The sequence below is a fragment of the Rhamphochromis sp. 'chilingali' genome (assembly GCF_963969265.1).
Source record: "Rhamphochromis sp. 'chilingali' genome assembly, chromosome: 8".
Taxonomy (NCBI): domain Eukaryota; kingdom Metazoa; phylum Chordata; class Actinopteri; order Cichliformes; family Cichlidae; genus Rhamphochromis; species Rhamphochromis sp. 'chilingali'.
Window position 1 is genome coordinate 3,932,994 of NC_137935.1, and position 14,871 is coordinate 3,947,864.

At 41.8% G+C, this 14,871-nt stretch overlaps 1 protein-coding gene across 7 annotated transcripts in view; it reads left to right on the forward strand.

Moving 5' to 3' along the window:
• slc8a2b (solute carrier family 8 member 2b) overlaps positions 1 to 14,871 on the forward strand; it is a 201,535-nt gene that overhangs the window by 102,845 nt on the left and 83,819 nt on the right. For 4 of the 7 annotated variants that reach the window (XM_080888611.1, XM_080888617.1, XM_080888612.1 and 1 more), the window contains one exon: positions 5,638 to 5,663. The exons of the other annotated variants lie outside the window; for them this stretch is intronic. The gene's annotated coding sequence lies outside the window, so the exon portion shown is untranslated. The remainder of the gene's footprint in view (positions 1 to 5,637; positions 5,664 to 14,871) is intronic. 7 annotated transcript variants of the gene reach the window in all.

Consider the following 14,871-nt stretch of genomic DNA (forward strand, 5'->3'; position numbering starts at 1 on the left):
GATCTCTTTTCTCAAATATTAAGATATTTGATCAATAAGACCCTCGGTATGTTATATTTTATCCTCTCATCATCAGTCAGTTATGCAGTGTTAAGTTGATACATCACATAAGTACAGAGAATTTGAATTTAGGTTTAAAAAACACTATGAGAAGCAAATATTAAAGATTTTTTATTCCCTCTCAGTGGAAAAAGGATGCAGCACATTTTGTTTTAAATATGCACGTCTACAAAAGAAATCAAATTTAATTCAGAAAGCCCACAATCTTGATACAAAAACAAGCTTTACTTAGAGTATAAAGTTACCAGAACCATAGAGGCAAACAAACAGAGCAGGCAGAAAGAGTCTGAGAGAACTAAAAGCACAAAGTCAGCCTGGCAAAGAGGGAGTGGTGAGAGGTTTCAGTGGAATCAGGTGAGCAAAGGGTGATGCAGCAGGTGCAAAGGAGGTACAGGTGGGGGTGACTGCCACGAAGAGACATGACAGTAGATTAGAAGAAGATAAAAACAGACTTAACAGATGTCTGAAAGACAAAAGAAACTAGTGTTTCTGAGTAAACACTGTCAATCCAGTTTTAAAGGGTTTACATGGTATAATTCATTGTGGTTTGAAGCTGTGTTTAATTTTATTCAGAAAGGCAAAATAATTATGTGAATATAATCTATAGCAGTGCTTCCCAAACATTTTCCAGCCACGTACCCCTTGAAACATGTCACCCTCAGCCGCATACCCCCTACTACGAACTATTCTTAATTAGTGTCTATAAATACATTGCAATATCGCATGCATAAAAATAAATACTGCACAGTCGATTATTTCTCACCACCAAATGAATTTATTGATATTTTTTAGTAATGACAGAGTTTTAATAACAAACTTTACTACTTAATACTAGCAGTGTATCAAAAGATTTATTAGAATTCACTTTTTTGTCGAGAGCATAAAGGCCATGAACTTTCATTAAACAGAACTTTATTTAATGTGATGGATGTGCTTGAGCAGAGGGACACAGCTCTTCAATGTTTGGCTCAATTTGGGAAAGGCTGAGTCTTAAATCGTTTTCCACACAAAGTCTTGCTCTGTATTTTGTTTTCATGTTTGTTAAAACAGAAAATCCCCTTTCGCATAAGTATGTGGTGGCGAAAGGCATCAGAGTCTTGACAGCGCGTTTAGCCAGCGCGGGCTGTTCAGTGCGCAGCCCTATCCAGAAATCCGCCAGGTTCTTTTGAGCGTGTTCAACTTTTAGAGATCCATCTGTGGCGATTTCAATTAGGCTCTCCTGGTCAGACGGTGATAACGAAGTAGGCACGGCGGTGAACGGGTGACGTATCCAATCATTTGAGCCGCCCGTCTCTGGGAAGTATCGGCGTAACTGCACCTCCAGCTCCTCAAGGTGCACGTTACATTCGCGCTTTACACTTTTAGATAGTGTGAGATCATTAGAGCACAGAAAATCATGCAGCACAGGAAAGACTTCAGTGTTGTTTGTATCCAAGCAGTTCTTCCAAAGGTTTAACTTCTTTATCATGGCCTCAACTTTATCTTGAACATTGAATATAGTTGCAGAAACGCCTTGTAATCTGAGATTGAGCTCGTTCAGACGAGAAAATATATCACACAGATAAGCCAGGCACGTAAGGTACTCTTCATCATGCAAATGTTCAGACAGCTCAAAGGGATGGTTATTGAAGAAAACTTTAAGTTCATCCCTCAACTCACAGAAACGGGTCAGCACTTTCCCTCTAGATAGCCAGCGAATCTCTGTGTGGAGTAATAATGTCTCATGCTCGCTGCCCATCTCATTGCACAACGCAGCAAATAAGCGGGAGTTCAGCGGCCTGGCTTTCACAAAGTTAACCATTTTTACACTCGTGTCCAAAACATGTTTCAAACGGACAGGTGAAGGAAATTGCCGTCCCGGGTTTCCTCCGTGGCGTGAGCGATAAGCAGAGTTTTGTCCTTTCCTTATAAGACTCCTAATTATTCAAAGTAACACTCAGGTATGCCGTTCAGCTGGGTTAGTTACGATATCGGGAGCAGTTAGGAGAACAAAGTGATACAGAAACTGTTCAGATTGCTTTCCCAGAATCAACTCAAAGGTTTATTTGGTACACAGCAGTTTATATAGAGAAAAAAAGGTTCGTGTGTCAGCTTTCCCAGTTCAAACCGGTACAGACTAAATAAGGAAACGTCTTCCTGTCTTCTGAGCAAAGTATCCCTTGTGTAGTTTATCAGTTCAGCTACAATTTATGATCATCCCAGCAAAATACACTCCTAGACATAAAATACAGAGTTCTTTCATTAGTGAATTCTGAAACAAACCACCTGGCCTTTAACGAGCCTTTTTCTAAGAGATAAAGAAGGGAGGATGGGAGTAAGGAAGTGGTCTCGTCTCTGTGGTGTTTTCGACCTTGGGGTACCAGCTTGTGAGTCTTACACATTAATTCTTGGGTCACAGAGAAAGAGAAAAACAACTAGTAGATGGGCCTTATTGAGTAACAGTTTTCCTGTATAAAACAATATCCTGTAAATGCTAACCGTGGTATCAAAATATCACAACAACAGGTATTCCCTTTGCAGCAAGAGCCTCTCGGTGGATGCTGCAGTGTACCCAGGAGGCATCTGGCGCGACTGCTTGCACACGCGAAACCACACCTCCGTGTCTCCCAGTCATGGCCCGTGCGCATCAGTACAGATGCCAACACATCTGTCCCACACGAGTCCATGTGTGTTCATGAATGTGTCCAGCTTTTGAAAAATATCTGCGGCAGTTGTCCTTTGTTCCAGTGGTTTACAGAACAGCATGTCCTCCTTGATGGTTCCTTCATGAATGTAGCGCACATATACGAGAAGATGCGCCAGGCCAGCCACATCCGTGGACTCATCTAGCTGTATTGCATAAAATTCACTGTGGCGTATGCGCAGAAGTAGCTGCTGTAAAACATTTTCTGACATTGCATTGATGCGCCGTGAGACAGTATTGTTTGATGATGGAATGGACTGTATCGTCTTTTTTGCCTTTTCCCCCAACATTGTCCCTACCATATCTAAAGCAGGAGGGAGAATGAGGTCCTCCACAATAGTGTGGGGTTTGTTGTTTTTAGCCACTCTGTAACTGACCATGTAAGATGCTTGTAGTCTGTTTTTATTCATAAGATCTGGCACCTGAATGCAGGTTTTACTTGTTGAAAGTGATTTTAGCTGTCGCTCAAAATATTCCCTTGGTTTATTTTTCAAATGGGGATGATTTGTCTCTAAATGTCTGCGCAAAAGTGAAGGTTTCATTGAGTTCTGAGACAATACTTTTGCACAAATAACACACTGTGGCCGGGAAAATCCACCAATATTTATACACGTAAACCCCAGCGAAATATAATTGTCATCATATTTGCGCTTCTTTGATGAGGTTGTGTTACAGTCCGAGCTGTCATGCTTTCTCCCACTTTGACGCTCCGCATCAGACACTTCATCACTTTCCACATGGCTGGCTCCAGCTATGCTAGCCACTTGGCTAGTAACCACAGATACATCCCTGCTAGCATCCAAATCTGACGAACACATTGTTGTTGAACAATCACCTGTGCGGTCACTGGAAAATGCATCTTCAGACATGAGCTTATTGGTTGTTGTGGCCGGTGTCTCTGTGGTAGGGCCTTTTTTTCTTGTTAACCACTTGTCCATTTTCGCGCTGCACTGAATGCTTGGAGGCAACTTCAACTGTTAGGTGTCAGTCATTTGGGTCATTTGGGCAAATCACGCCCATGTATTTTGTCAGAGCTATTTTTTTGCTGAACACCAGAGGGTGGTATATAGTCATGTATTTAACAGTCAAATAAAACTTCATTAGCGCAAATTTCGGCTTTTAAAATTTTTGATCCCCACTCCAACCCCAACCCACGCGTACCACCTACAGCCACTTGCGTACCCCCGAGGGTACGCGTACGGTAGTTTGGGAACTACTGATCTATAGCATCAGAATTTTCACCAGCAGAATTTTAATGGAACTGTGGTCAGGCTACTTAATCCATATATCCATTTATTTATCCATTTATATATTTTATACATTTAGCCATGTATTAAATCTGTTATTATGAAATGCGATTCTAGAATTTATCTATTGGAAAATGTGTCAGCCAAACCAGGGTTTATGGTTTTGGACCCTCTGGGGATCCACCGGGAGTGCTACAGGGGTGCAGGGTATCTGGTCTGTTGTCATGAGCCATTCGGTCCCTGCACAGTTATAGTGAGACCTGGTCCTTCATCCCATCAACACGTCGGACACATTCCAGATTTTTGTGGATAGAATTTCTATGCATAGCCAAGTATGCAAGGTCACCCCTCTGCTTTCAGTAGATGATGTGCTTCAGCTGACTTTATCAGCTGGTAACCTTCAGCTCCCACTGAAGTGGTTCACAGCTCAGTGTGAAATGTGGGAATTAGAATTAGTGTGACAGAAATTAGTTTCCTCTAAAAGGTGTCTGGGCTCTCCTGTAGTGATTCAGCCATAAAGGAGGAAATCACAGTAGAGCCGTGACTCCTCCACATCAAAGGGAGTCAGTTGAGGAGGTTCGGGCATCTGACTAGGATTCCTCCTGAATGTCTCCTGGATGAGGTATGTGTCCTACAGGGGGGCAGACCCAGGACTCGCTGTAAGGATCTGTCTCTCAGCTGGACTAAGAATCACTCAGTGTTCCCGTCGAGGAGGTGGCTGGGGTGAAGGAGATTTGAGCTTCTCTGCTTAGAAGGCTGCCTCTGCAAACAGGAAGTGACAGAAGATGGATGGATAGATAAGGAGAGATTATCTGCATGACATTTTAAGGACTTTTTGTTGTAACCATGGCAACACTTTTATGAGTGACTTGGTGATTTAAAAGGTTAGACTATGTTTTTCCTGGTAAAACTCACACTGTTGAGCATGAGTCCTATCCTATCTTACCAGCATGAGGAAAATCCAACCATAACTTAAGGGTGGAGACACCTGTTTGTTTGCCACTGTGGGACAGTAAAACTCTCTTAAAACCAGAATGTTATCACAAGTTAAAAATGATTTCTTCACCCCAGTCAGCAAGCAATCTCTTTTTTAATCTGCAGTGAAGGACTCAGATTTAACAAAACTGAAAATATATGAAAAATCAACCTAATGTATCAGTTCAGGGATACATCTGTCTCACCCTGCGTCTCTTCATTGGTCCCTCTGCTCCTGTAACATCTGCTGCTGTGGCAGAAAAACACTGCACACACATACCACACACAGAAGTGTGTGCGTATTAAAGTTTATGCTCATAATCCATGAAGATGATAATGCACCTAATTAACTGACACCTATACACATGAGATGTCATGACTGACCTATATTACTACTTGCCTATTTCTTAAACACTCTCTATGCCCCCTTTATTTTTCCCTCCATCTGTCTCTCGTGGTAAATCCCTCTCCCTCCTCCTGTCCTTGAGCTGATGTGGGATGCTGCACTCCGTATTCATGCTTTTGTGTTTTTGGTGCGCGCCTGTGGGAGTGTGCAGAGTTGTTAAGATGCTTTTAGCCATCGATGTTTAGGTCTTTGCTGCAAAATGTTCACGAAAACATCAAAAGTGAACGCAAACTCATCTGCTTTTCTTTCTCTCTCGTTCTCTGCAGCCTGCCAGGACCACCTGAGACTAGTGGTGAGTTTGCTCTCCTTCCCACCTTTTCTTCCCCTTTCTCCTGGGAATTGCAGTGATGGGGACAGACATTTGATGCTGGTCCACCTCATCTATACCATGTCGCAGAGTTACAGAGTTTTATGGTTGAGAAATACTCGCTGTTTTCAAGACATTGTTGAGACCGTTTGCTTTATTGCCTTGTGAATAATAGTCTGATGCACCACACATAAGGTTAGACCAGATCTACAATAACGATGTTGGTCTTAATTCATTCTTTTTTCTTGCAAGTCGGTGGTGTGTACAGTAATCTGTAGGCAAAGGTCAAGAGTTTTTTCACCAGTTGTTGTTTGTAGTCTGAGTAACTACAAGTCCTTGTTATTGTTTTTTTTTAATCTGCATTCATAGTTAGATTATAAGAGGACAATTATCAGTTATCTATATGCACTAAAGGCTCCAGAACAGTGGCTTTTACCCCCAGAGGCTTAAACGGAGTATACACAGGAAGGCTTTAGCAGGATTGTGCTGATAACTGACCATCTCAATGAAATCTCATAGACTTGCAGTGATTACAAGCAAAACAAACCTGGATTGACCACTATAGCGATCCACTGTCAGCTACAAAGGGATGGGAGCAGCAGTGGAGCTTTCAGCTTCTAACGGCAGCTTTTCCAGATCAGTTTGCTTGTGCCTAACTTAGAACTAATTTAGCTCTTATATATTTTGCTGTGAGACTGGATCTTATTCTCATCATTTTAATAGTTTATCACAAACTGTATGATGTAGCCTAACAGACACCTCTCTGTTAACTGCACATCTGTTGTGAATGTCCTGTTCAGTACCATTGATTCTGCCTTTGCATTTGCATGTTCCAGTTTAACCGGTTTTCATACTAACTGGTTGTGTTTGTCACCGTTTCAACTCGGTGTAGCAAACTCCAGATATTTCCACTCACAGACTTTAGAAGTGAAAATTGAAGGCTGAAAATATGTGTTTACGTTTTCCCCTCAGTTTTTGAATGGATCGATAAGCAAATAATAAATATCGCCTCAGTGTAAAAAAATAATTATCAAAGCCTCAAAATGAGGACTCGCAGATGTCAACAAATCCCTACAGGAAAATTGAAAAACCTATTGGAATGGGTGCGAAAGAAAGAGCAAGCTTGAGGGACAGAAGTAATCTGCATGTAAAACACCAGGACACAACCATAATGTAAAGCACAGAGATGAACGCTGGCAACGGCTTCGACCACTTAGGCTCAAGCAGAAATCAGCCATGAGACACAAAAGACGCATAAAAATCTGCAGCTCTGTGAGATATTCAGTGACTCCACACTTACATTTTTTTTATTGATTTATACTCTGTTTAAATTTTACCATTCATTGTATAGAAAACGCACACACACCATACACAAACAGCAGTGAGTGACTTGCTGCACTTTTTGCACAAAAGCACTCAGTTCCACGCGTGTCAATGAATGGCCAAATAGCGTGAAGCCTTGAAGGGCTAATGCAATGCATTCTGGGTAACAGCCACTATGATGCCTCATTAGTTGTATCCCGCAGCGACCCAACCAAGTGATGAATGGGTGCTGTGTGGGGGTCATTACTGTGCTTGTATGCATGTGTGTGTCTTTGGATCACGTTGCTCTTGTTGTGTGTGTGTGTGTGTGTGTGTGTGTGTGTGTGTGTGTGTGTGTGTGTGTAAGACAATCTTTTACTCTGCTCTTTGTATGTGCGTGGGTGTTGGGTGTAATTGAAATATCTGCCACACACATTTACTGCATGTCTGTATTAATGGAGATCATCTCGTTCAGAATTTGCTGATGGAGCTCTGAGCTCAGGTCAAGGTGACAGGAACCCAGAGGGAAACTGCAGAACACTCAATTAAGGTGTCCAAATGAACCACCACCCTGAGCGCGTGCGCACACACCCACAGACACACACCCACACACCATGGTAACCCTGACTCTGCCAATATACGTATCATTTTTTTCCATTATTGCCATATTAGATAGTGCACTCCTCTCCCTGTCTCACTCTTTAATGTCTCTGCTCTCATCTTTTGTTTCTCTACTTCCCCCTCTCATTTCTTCATCTTTTCTGCCACCCAGACTCGTCATGTCTCTTTATTTACCCCTGTCAAGTTAAAGAGTATCCTTATACATTATTTATTTGTGTGCGTGTGTACATGAGTTGCTCGATTGAATATCTTCATTCCGATGTTGAATTCAGGTTATGCAATGTTCAAATTCAAAGACTTTCACTTTCAGACATGCTTGGACAGCAGAAGTTACAAACACTGGAGCTGTGCACAGATTATCCACTAAAATGTATTGTTACATAATTACACCAGATAACATGCTGCATAAACAGATGCTGGAACATCTGCATCATATTTGTGGCCATAAACAGCAGCGTTGCCATAGCAGCTTATCACCTACAACATACTTTATTGCGACATTAAAAATGAGTAACTGTTTTTTTAAAGCAGTGGTAATTTAATCAGTCCACATTTATCGTGCAGCACTTTTCCTGCAGGTGAGTTTAAAGTGCAGTGCTTATTGTTCAGACTGAACAATAAGACTGAACAATTGTATCCAAAATGAGCGATTAAATATAAATGAAATGAAATAAATGTAAACAAAAACAACAGAGATTGTATGAGTGTAACGTGAGGGTTCGTTGTGTGGTTCTGAATCTCACAGAACTATTAGAAACAGCAAGATGGAGATGGATAACTTACTCTCTGCACACCTTCTTGTGTACAGCCCTCGTGATACTTCACTGGCCGCTCAGAAGCCAGGAAATCCTACACTCAGATAAATGCAGGAAAACCAACTAGGTAGATTCAACACATACTTATTACTGCTTTGAAAGTGCATGTGTAAACATTCAGACATTCAGATACATATAAATATCAAAACGGTTAACCACCGAATGGGTACATAACTTGCTTCTACACTTTACATCTGTATGCACAGCTACTGGTTATCCCTAGCACATTTATACTTTAGGCTGAGCAACTACAATCTGAAATATGGCTCCAATATGTGTTTTAATAATAATTTTTATGATCATCTGTGTCAGCTTAACAGTTCTCATCAGAAACCCTAATAAAGTCAGCCATGTGCATGGAAAATGAAACAAAAGCCAAAGCAGTGAAACATATTCCATATTCCTATAGAAGAGAAGACATTACTTCCCTTTCTCTCACGAGAATTATGTCTTATTCCAACCTGAGCTCTTACTGCTTAAGGACACAGAAACACCAGAGTCTAAAGAATTGGTTAAAATTTTGTCTCTTTTGAAAGTTAATCATCTTTGATAATGTTACCATAACAAATGGAAACAAAAGAATTCATAGAGTTCAAGAACTCAGAAATGTGATGGATGGTAGAAAAGAAGGCGTTAGGTGAAACAGACGAGCCTGTCCTGAAACATAACCTCTGCCCTTTGTGAACTTCAGGACAGGAGAGGAAGCAATGGTGCAGAGAAGGAAGAAGAGAGGAGCTGAAAGCATGTAATGTCTTTGTAAGCCAGTTTTTTTTCCTTTTCTTTTGTTTTTTCCAAAGCTAACCGCTAATCAAGGACCTCAACAAAAGAATGTACAGTGAAATAAAATAAAAACGATTTCCTTCCTTCTCCTGTCATCTCTTGTTAGTCGTCAGGAACAACTGCACATTAAAATTCTGGAAACGTCATTATTCCCTTTAGCTGGTATTAACTGTGGAGTCTATCCAGTAGAGTTGTGTATCTAAATTATTCATGCGGCTTTGCTTGTACAGGTGTTAAGACTCAAAACAAAACGTCTCTCTGGATACGATGCAGAATAATTTTTCAGACTGCAAAGCTGTTATATTGTATTGGGATTCCCTCCTTCTACCATTTTGGTTGTAAAATAATTTATGAGGTGAAGCTTCTTCATACAGTCTGAACAATGCAGGGCACCATGGGGAGGGTGTGTGTGGGGTTGTGTCTTTCAGTTGGTATAATTAATCCCTTTCTGATCTCGTGTGATTCTGTTAGTAAAAAGTGAGCAAAGTGGACAGATTCAACATCGCTGAAAGAAATCGACAGTAAGAACTAAATTCCTCTGGCAGATTTTAATGATACACACCACCTATGATCAAAGAAAATAAGTTTTAAATTTCAATTCATTGTTCATAAAACTGTGCAGGGTGTGAAATTATTTTATAACACTTGAATTTGGAAGTGCGTGCGTGTCTCCTGTGAGCTGGGTGGAGTCGTTTTTTGGTGGGTTTTTTTCTGCTAATTAGCAATAATTAGCAGATAATGATATACAGTGGGGCAAAAAAGTATTTAGTCAGCCACCGATTGTGCAAGTTCCCCCACCTAAAATGATGACAGAGGTCAGTAATTTGCACCAGAGGTACACTTCAACTGTGAGAGACAGAATGTGAAAAAAAAATCCATGAATCCACATGGTAGGATTTGTAAAGAATTTATTCGTAAATCAGGGTGGAAAATAAGTATTTGGTCAATAACAAAAATACAACTCAATACTTTGTAACATAACCTTTGTTGGCAATAACAGAGGTCAAACGTTTACTATAGGTCTTTACCAGGTTTGCACACACAGTAGCTGGTATTTTGGCCCATTCCTCCATGCAGATCTTCTCGAGACCAGTGATGTTTTGGGGCTGTCGCCGAGCAACACGGACTTTCAACTCCCGCCACAGATTTTCTATGGGGTTGAGGTCTGGAGACTGGCTAGGCCACTCCAGGACTTTCAAATGCTTCTTACGCAGCCACTCCTTTGTTGCCCGGGCGGTGTGTTTTGGATCATTGTCATGTTGGAAGACCTAGCCTCGTTTCATCTTCAAAGTTCTCACTGATGGAAGGAGGTTTTGGCTCAAAATCTCACGATACATGGCCCCATTCATTCTGTCCTTAACACGGATCAGTCGTCCTGTCCCCTTGGCAGAAAAACAGCCCCATAGCATGATGTTTCCACCCCCATGCTTCACAGTAGGTATGGTGTTCTTGGGATGCAACTCAGTATTCTTCGTCCTCCAAACACGACGAGTTGAGTTTATACCAAAAAGTTCTACTTTGGTTTCATCTGACCACATGACATTCTCCCAATCCTCTGCTGTATCATCCATGTGCTCTCTGGCAAACTTCAGACGGGCCTGGACATGCACTGGCTTCAGCAGCGGAACACGTCTGGCACTGCGGGATTTGATTCCCTGCCGTTGTAGTGTGTTACTGATGGTGACCTTTGTTACTTTGGTCCCAGCTCTCTGCAGGTCATTCACCAGGTCCCCCCGTGTGGTTCTGGGATCTTTGCTCACCGTTCTCATGATCATTTTGACCCCACGGGATGAGATCTTGCGTGGAGCCCCAGATGGAGGGAGATTATCAGTGGTCTTGTATGTCTTCCATTTTCTGATGATTGCTCCCACAGTTGATTTTTTCACACCAAGCTGCTTGCCTATTGTAGATTCACTCTTCCCAGTCTGGTGCAGGTCTACAATACTTTTCCTGGTGTCCTTCGAGAGCTCTTTGGTCTTGGCCATGGCGGAGTTTGGAGACTGACTGTTTGAGGCTGTGGACAGGTGTCTTTTATACAGATGATGAGTTCAAACAGGTGCCATTCATACAGGTAACGAGTGGGGGACAGAAAAGCTTCTTACAGAAGATGTTACAGGTCTGTGAGAGCCAGAGATTTTCCTTGTTTGAGGTGACCAAATACTTATTTTCCACCCTGATTTACGAATAAATTCTTTACAAATCCTACCATGTGAATTCATGGATTTTTTTTTCACATTCTGTCTCTCACAGTTGAAGTGTACCTCTGGTGCAAATTACTGACCTCTGTCATCATTTTAAGTGGGGGAACTTGCACAATCGGTGGCTGACTAAATACTTTTTTGCCCCACTGTAGGTACTGCACTGTTAGAGTCCAGCTTTGCAGCCAGTTTTCTAACTGATGATTTAGCATTCAACCCTCTGGTCTAAATACACCTCTGGTTCCAAAAAACAAGAACAGCAACAACAGCAGACAAGATGCTAACACACAACTGTCAGAACCCAGAGTGAGACTGATATGAAGAAAATGTACTTTATTGGTCCCCGTGGGGAAAATCCCTCTCTGCATTTAACCCATTCACTCAGTGAAGCAGTGGGCAGCCACTGGGCACCCGGGGAGCAGTGTGTAGGAACGGTACCTTGCTCAGGGGTACCTCAGGGTAGCTGTTCAGGGGAATCGAACCCCCGACCTTCCGATCATGGGGCCACCACTCTACCTACTGAGCTATCCCTGCCCTTATCCCTGAGTGCTTATCTGTTAACAAACTTTATTTCAGAACGATACTTTTACTGCGCATTCACACAGTTCTCTGGACATGTTCAGTGAAAAATGGATAGTGCTATAAGCTTTAGATGTCTGAAAATATCTGATGGAGGTAAATCCAAAGCTTGGACTTTGAGCTTCTGGGTCTAGGTCGAGACTGCTGAGACAAATGAAATGGTTCTGATGAAAGCCAAGGTGGAATTGACTCACATAGAGGTTCGCAGGCACAATAAACAGCTGCTGAGGTGAATCCGGGTGTAAATTGAGGTCTGTGATTAATTTGACCTGTGGGCTTTAGTCAGCACGAACAGACACACGTTATATGGACAGGATGCCTCTAGAGACAAGTAAGAGACGAGTTTAAAAGAAGAGAGGATCGATATTTAGATGCTTCTCACGTCTCTATTATTGTGACCAGCAGGCATCTTTTAGAGCTGAGGAGCTGCAGCTGTTTGGCCTCTGCCGCTCTGCTGGTAAGTCTCCATCAGTCATGTTCACAGGTATAATTATAGCTCTTTGGTTTGTGATCGGCAGGCTGGGCAGCAAATCAGTCGCAACCCCAGAATGTTATATTACTTTTAGGGCTTTTTCAAAACTTTTAGTTTTCGTCCAATAAACCCCAATTTTGACATTTTGTGTCACTAAACAGTTTTCAGTGTACTGGTCTTACTATTATCCCTGCAGTGGAACCGGATAGCCTGTCTAAGAGTGGATGAATCACAGGGAAATTATGTGCTGAAATTTTTATCTCATTGATGCCAGTTAGTCTTTTATCACTGTGGACTATGTTCACACAGCATCGGAGGGTCTCGGGAGGTTAAGTGGCCGTTGAAGCAAACAGTTTATCAGACTGCTTCTTCACATTCAAGTGCTCAGCTAGAAAAAGTAAGGTGGCTTTTAATGTAAAGCAAGAGTTTGTAACAGTGCGTGGAGCCAGCTGCAGTCTGTTATTAGAAAAGCAACTAATGCCGAGGATTTTTCAGCACTCTAACATTTTTTCATCTTTTGCAGTTCCTACGAACTTTTAGATAAAGAGCTGCAGGCTGAACACCTCCAGCTCTTCAGGAAGGTCACAAACTTTTTAACTGTGCTTTGCGTTTTTTTAAAAATGCATCAGATCAGATCAGCTGCTCATATTGTGACACCAAACCAGACTGTTAACCTGCTGTTTGCCTCTGCTACCTGCTGTAATCGCTATGCATTTAATTCTTGAAGAGTTCAGCTGTTCATTTTGAATCAGCTTTATTGAGGAGCAGCAGAGATTTCTTAAACCCTTTTAGACTGTGGATTTATTTCTGAAAGGAAATCAGAGGATTAACATTACCTGTGCTGGTCAGTGATTTAAATGCAATCTAGTGAGTGCATGTGGGTCATTATTCACCCTCATCACAAGACTAATTACACTCACAATTAGCCTCCATTTCTCTGTGAACCTCGTGGCCCTATTGTAATTTAAATCTAGAGGGATACCCTTTTTTTCCATCACAGGAGAGCTGCCTCTTCTGTCCCTTCTTTAATCAGCATTGTGTTAAATTACATTTTTGCTTTTTTGCCAGAGGAAAACAGTGATTTGGGCAGCACACCAGAATAAAAAATAAGTCATCTGGAGAGAAATCATCAGCTCACCAACTGCTGTCACGTAAATTGTCTTTTAGTCTTGCAGAATGATTGTCACATTTTATCGAAATCACTATGGTTAAAATGTTGCATATATATGTAAAGAAGCCCCGTGTTTCATATGTCCTGCTCAATAACTGAGAGACCAACATATTTACTGTGGGCCTGAGTTACAACAAAGCTGACTTAGACATGATGAAGCAACAACTTGACTAATACACATTGTCTCATAATTAGTAGTTAACAATATGAACCTTAAGCTACAGTCCCACACACCAACGCAGATCTCTGTCCTAATGGGGACACACATACGATCTTCTGTTTTTGGCTATTAATGAACAAAATAAAGTTGGAAACCAGTTCAAAGACACTTCAAAGTGATCACCTCTGAAACATGAGCAGGTAGATGTAGAGACTTCTGCCTGACTGCTCATCAGTTTGTTACCTGTTGAAGTTCAGGCTCTGCTGAGCTGTGGTCAGCACTGACTCATCGCGCTTCATCATCACTCTGGGTTGTTGGCTAGTTTTGTGTTAGCATGCTGTCCGTGCAGATGCTCACAAAGAGCTGGAGTTGTGTTAGCAGTGTTTCTGTGCTGCATGCAGTTGCACTTTATCATCACGCTCTTGTTTTTTTCAGCAATAAAAATAAAAGTAATGTTTATATCGCCGCTCCTCAAAATCTGTATCGCCCTACTGCTCCACCATTTTCCTCCTCCTTCACATGAACTGAAATCTTTCTGCCTGTGCAGAAAACTGAAGAGCCTCTGAGCGTCCTGTCAGGCAGGATACTTTAATCTGGGGCAGTAGAACAGATGTAGCCTCAAATCCATATTTACTGTCTTTTTGTCATTGTTGTTGTTTTATTGGGGCGTTTTTTGGGGGAAGATTTTTCTCTGTGGACTGAACTCCATTCATACCGAGTTGCTGCAGGCTTTGTGCTCAGTGACCATTTAAGGCAGGATTATAACAGAAACTGCTCTCAGAAACTGTCAGCTGCAGCAGCTCAGTGGAGCTGGAGCACGTTTCACTGCAAATGGCTGCCTGCAGTACATTTTTAAAAAGAACAGCTTTGACATTTAAATGGGCATAAATCTTTTATTCTCTATAGTTTCTAACGTGGCATATATTCTGAACTGGCACATGTGCACAACTACCTGGAAAGCAAATAAGGAGTTGAGCTGGAAACTTGGGAAATGTGAGACATAAAAGGAGCAGAGAAAGAGGAAGGGAAAGCTTTATGCCCTGTAGCCGCCAACTACAGTATAACCCTGCAGATGCACACAGAGAAACAAATGTA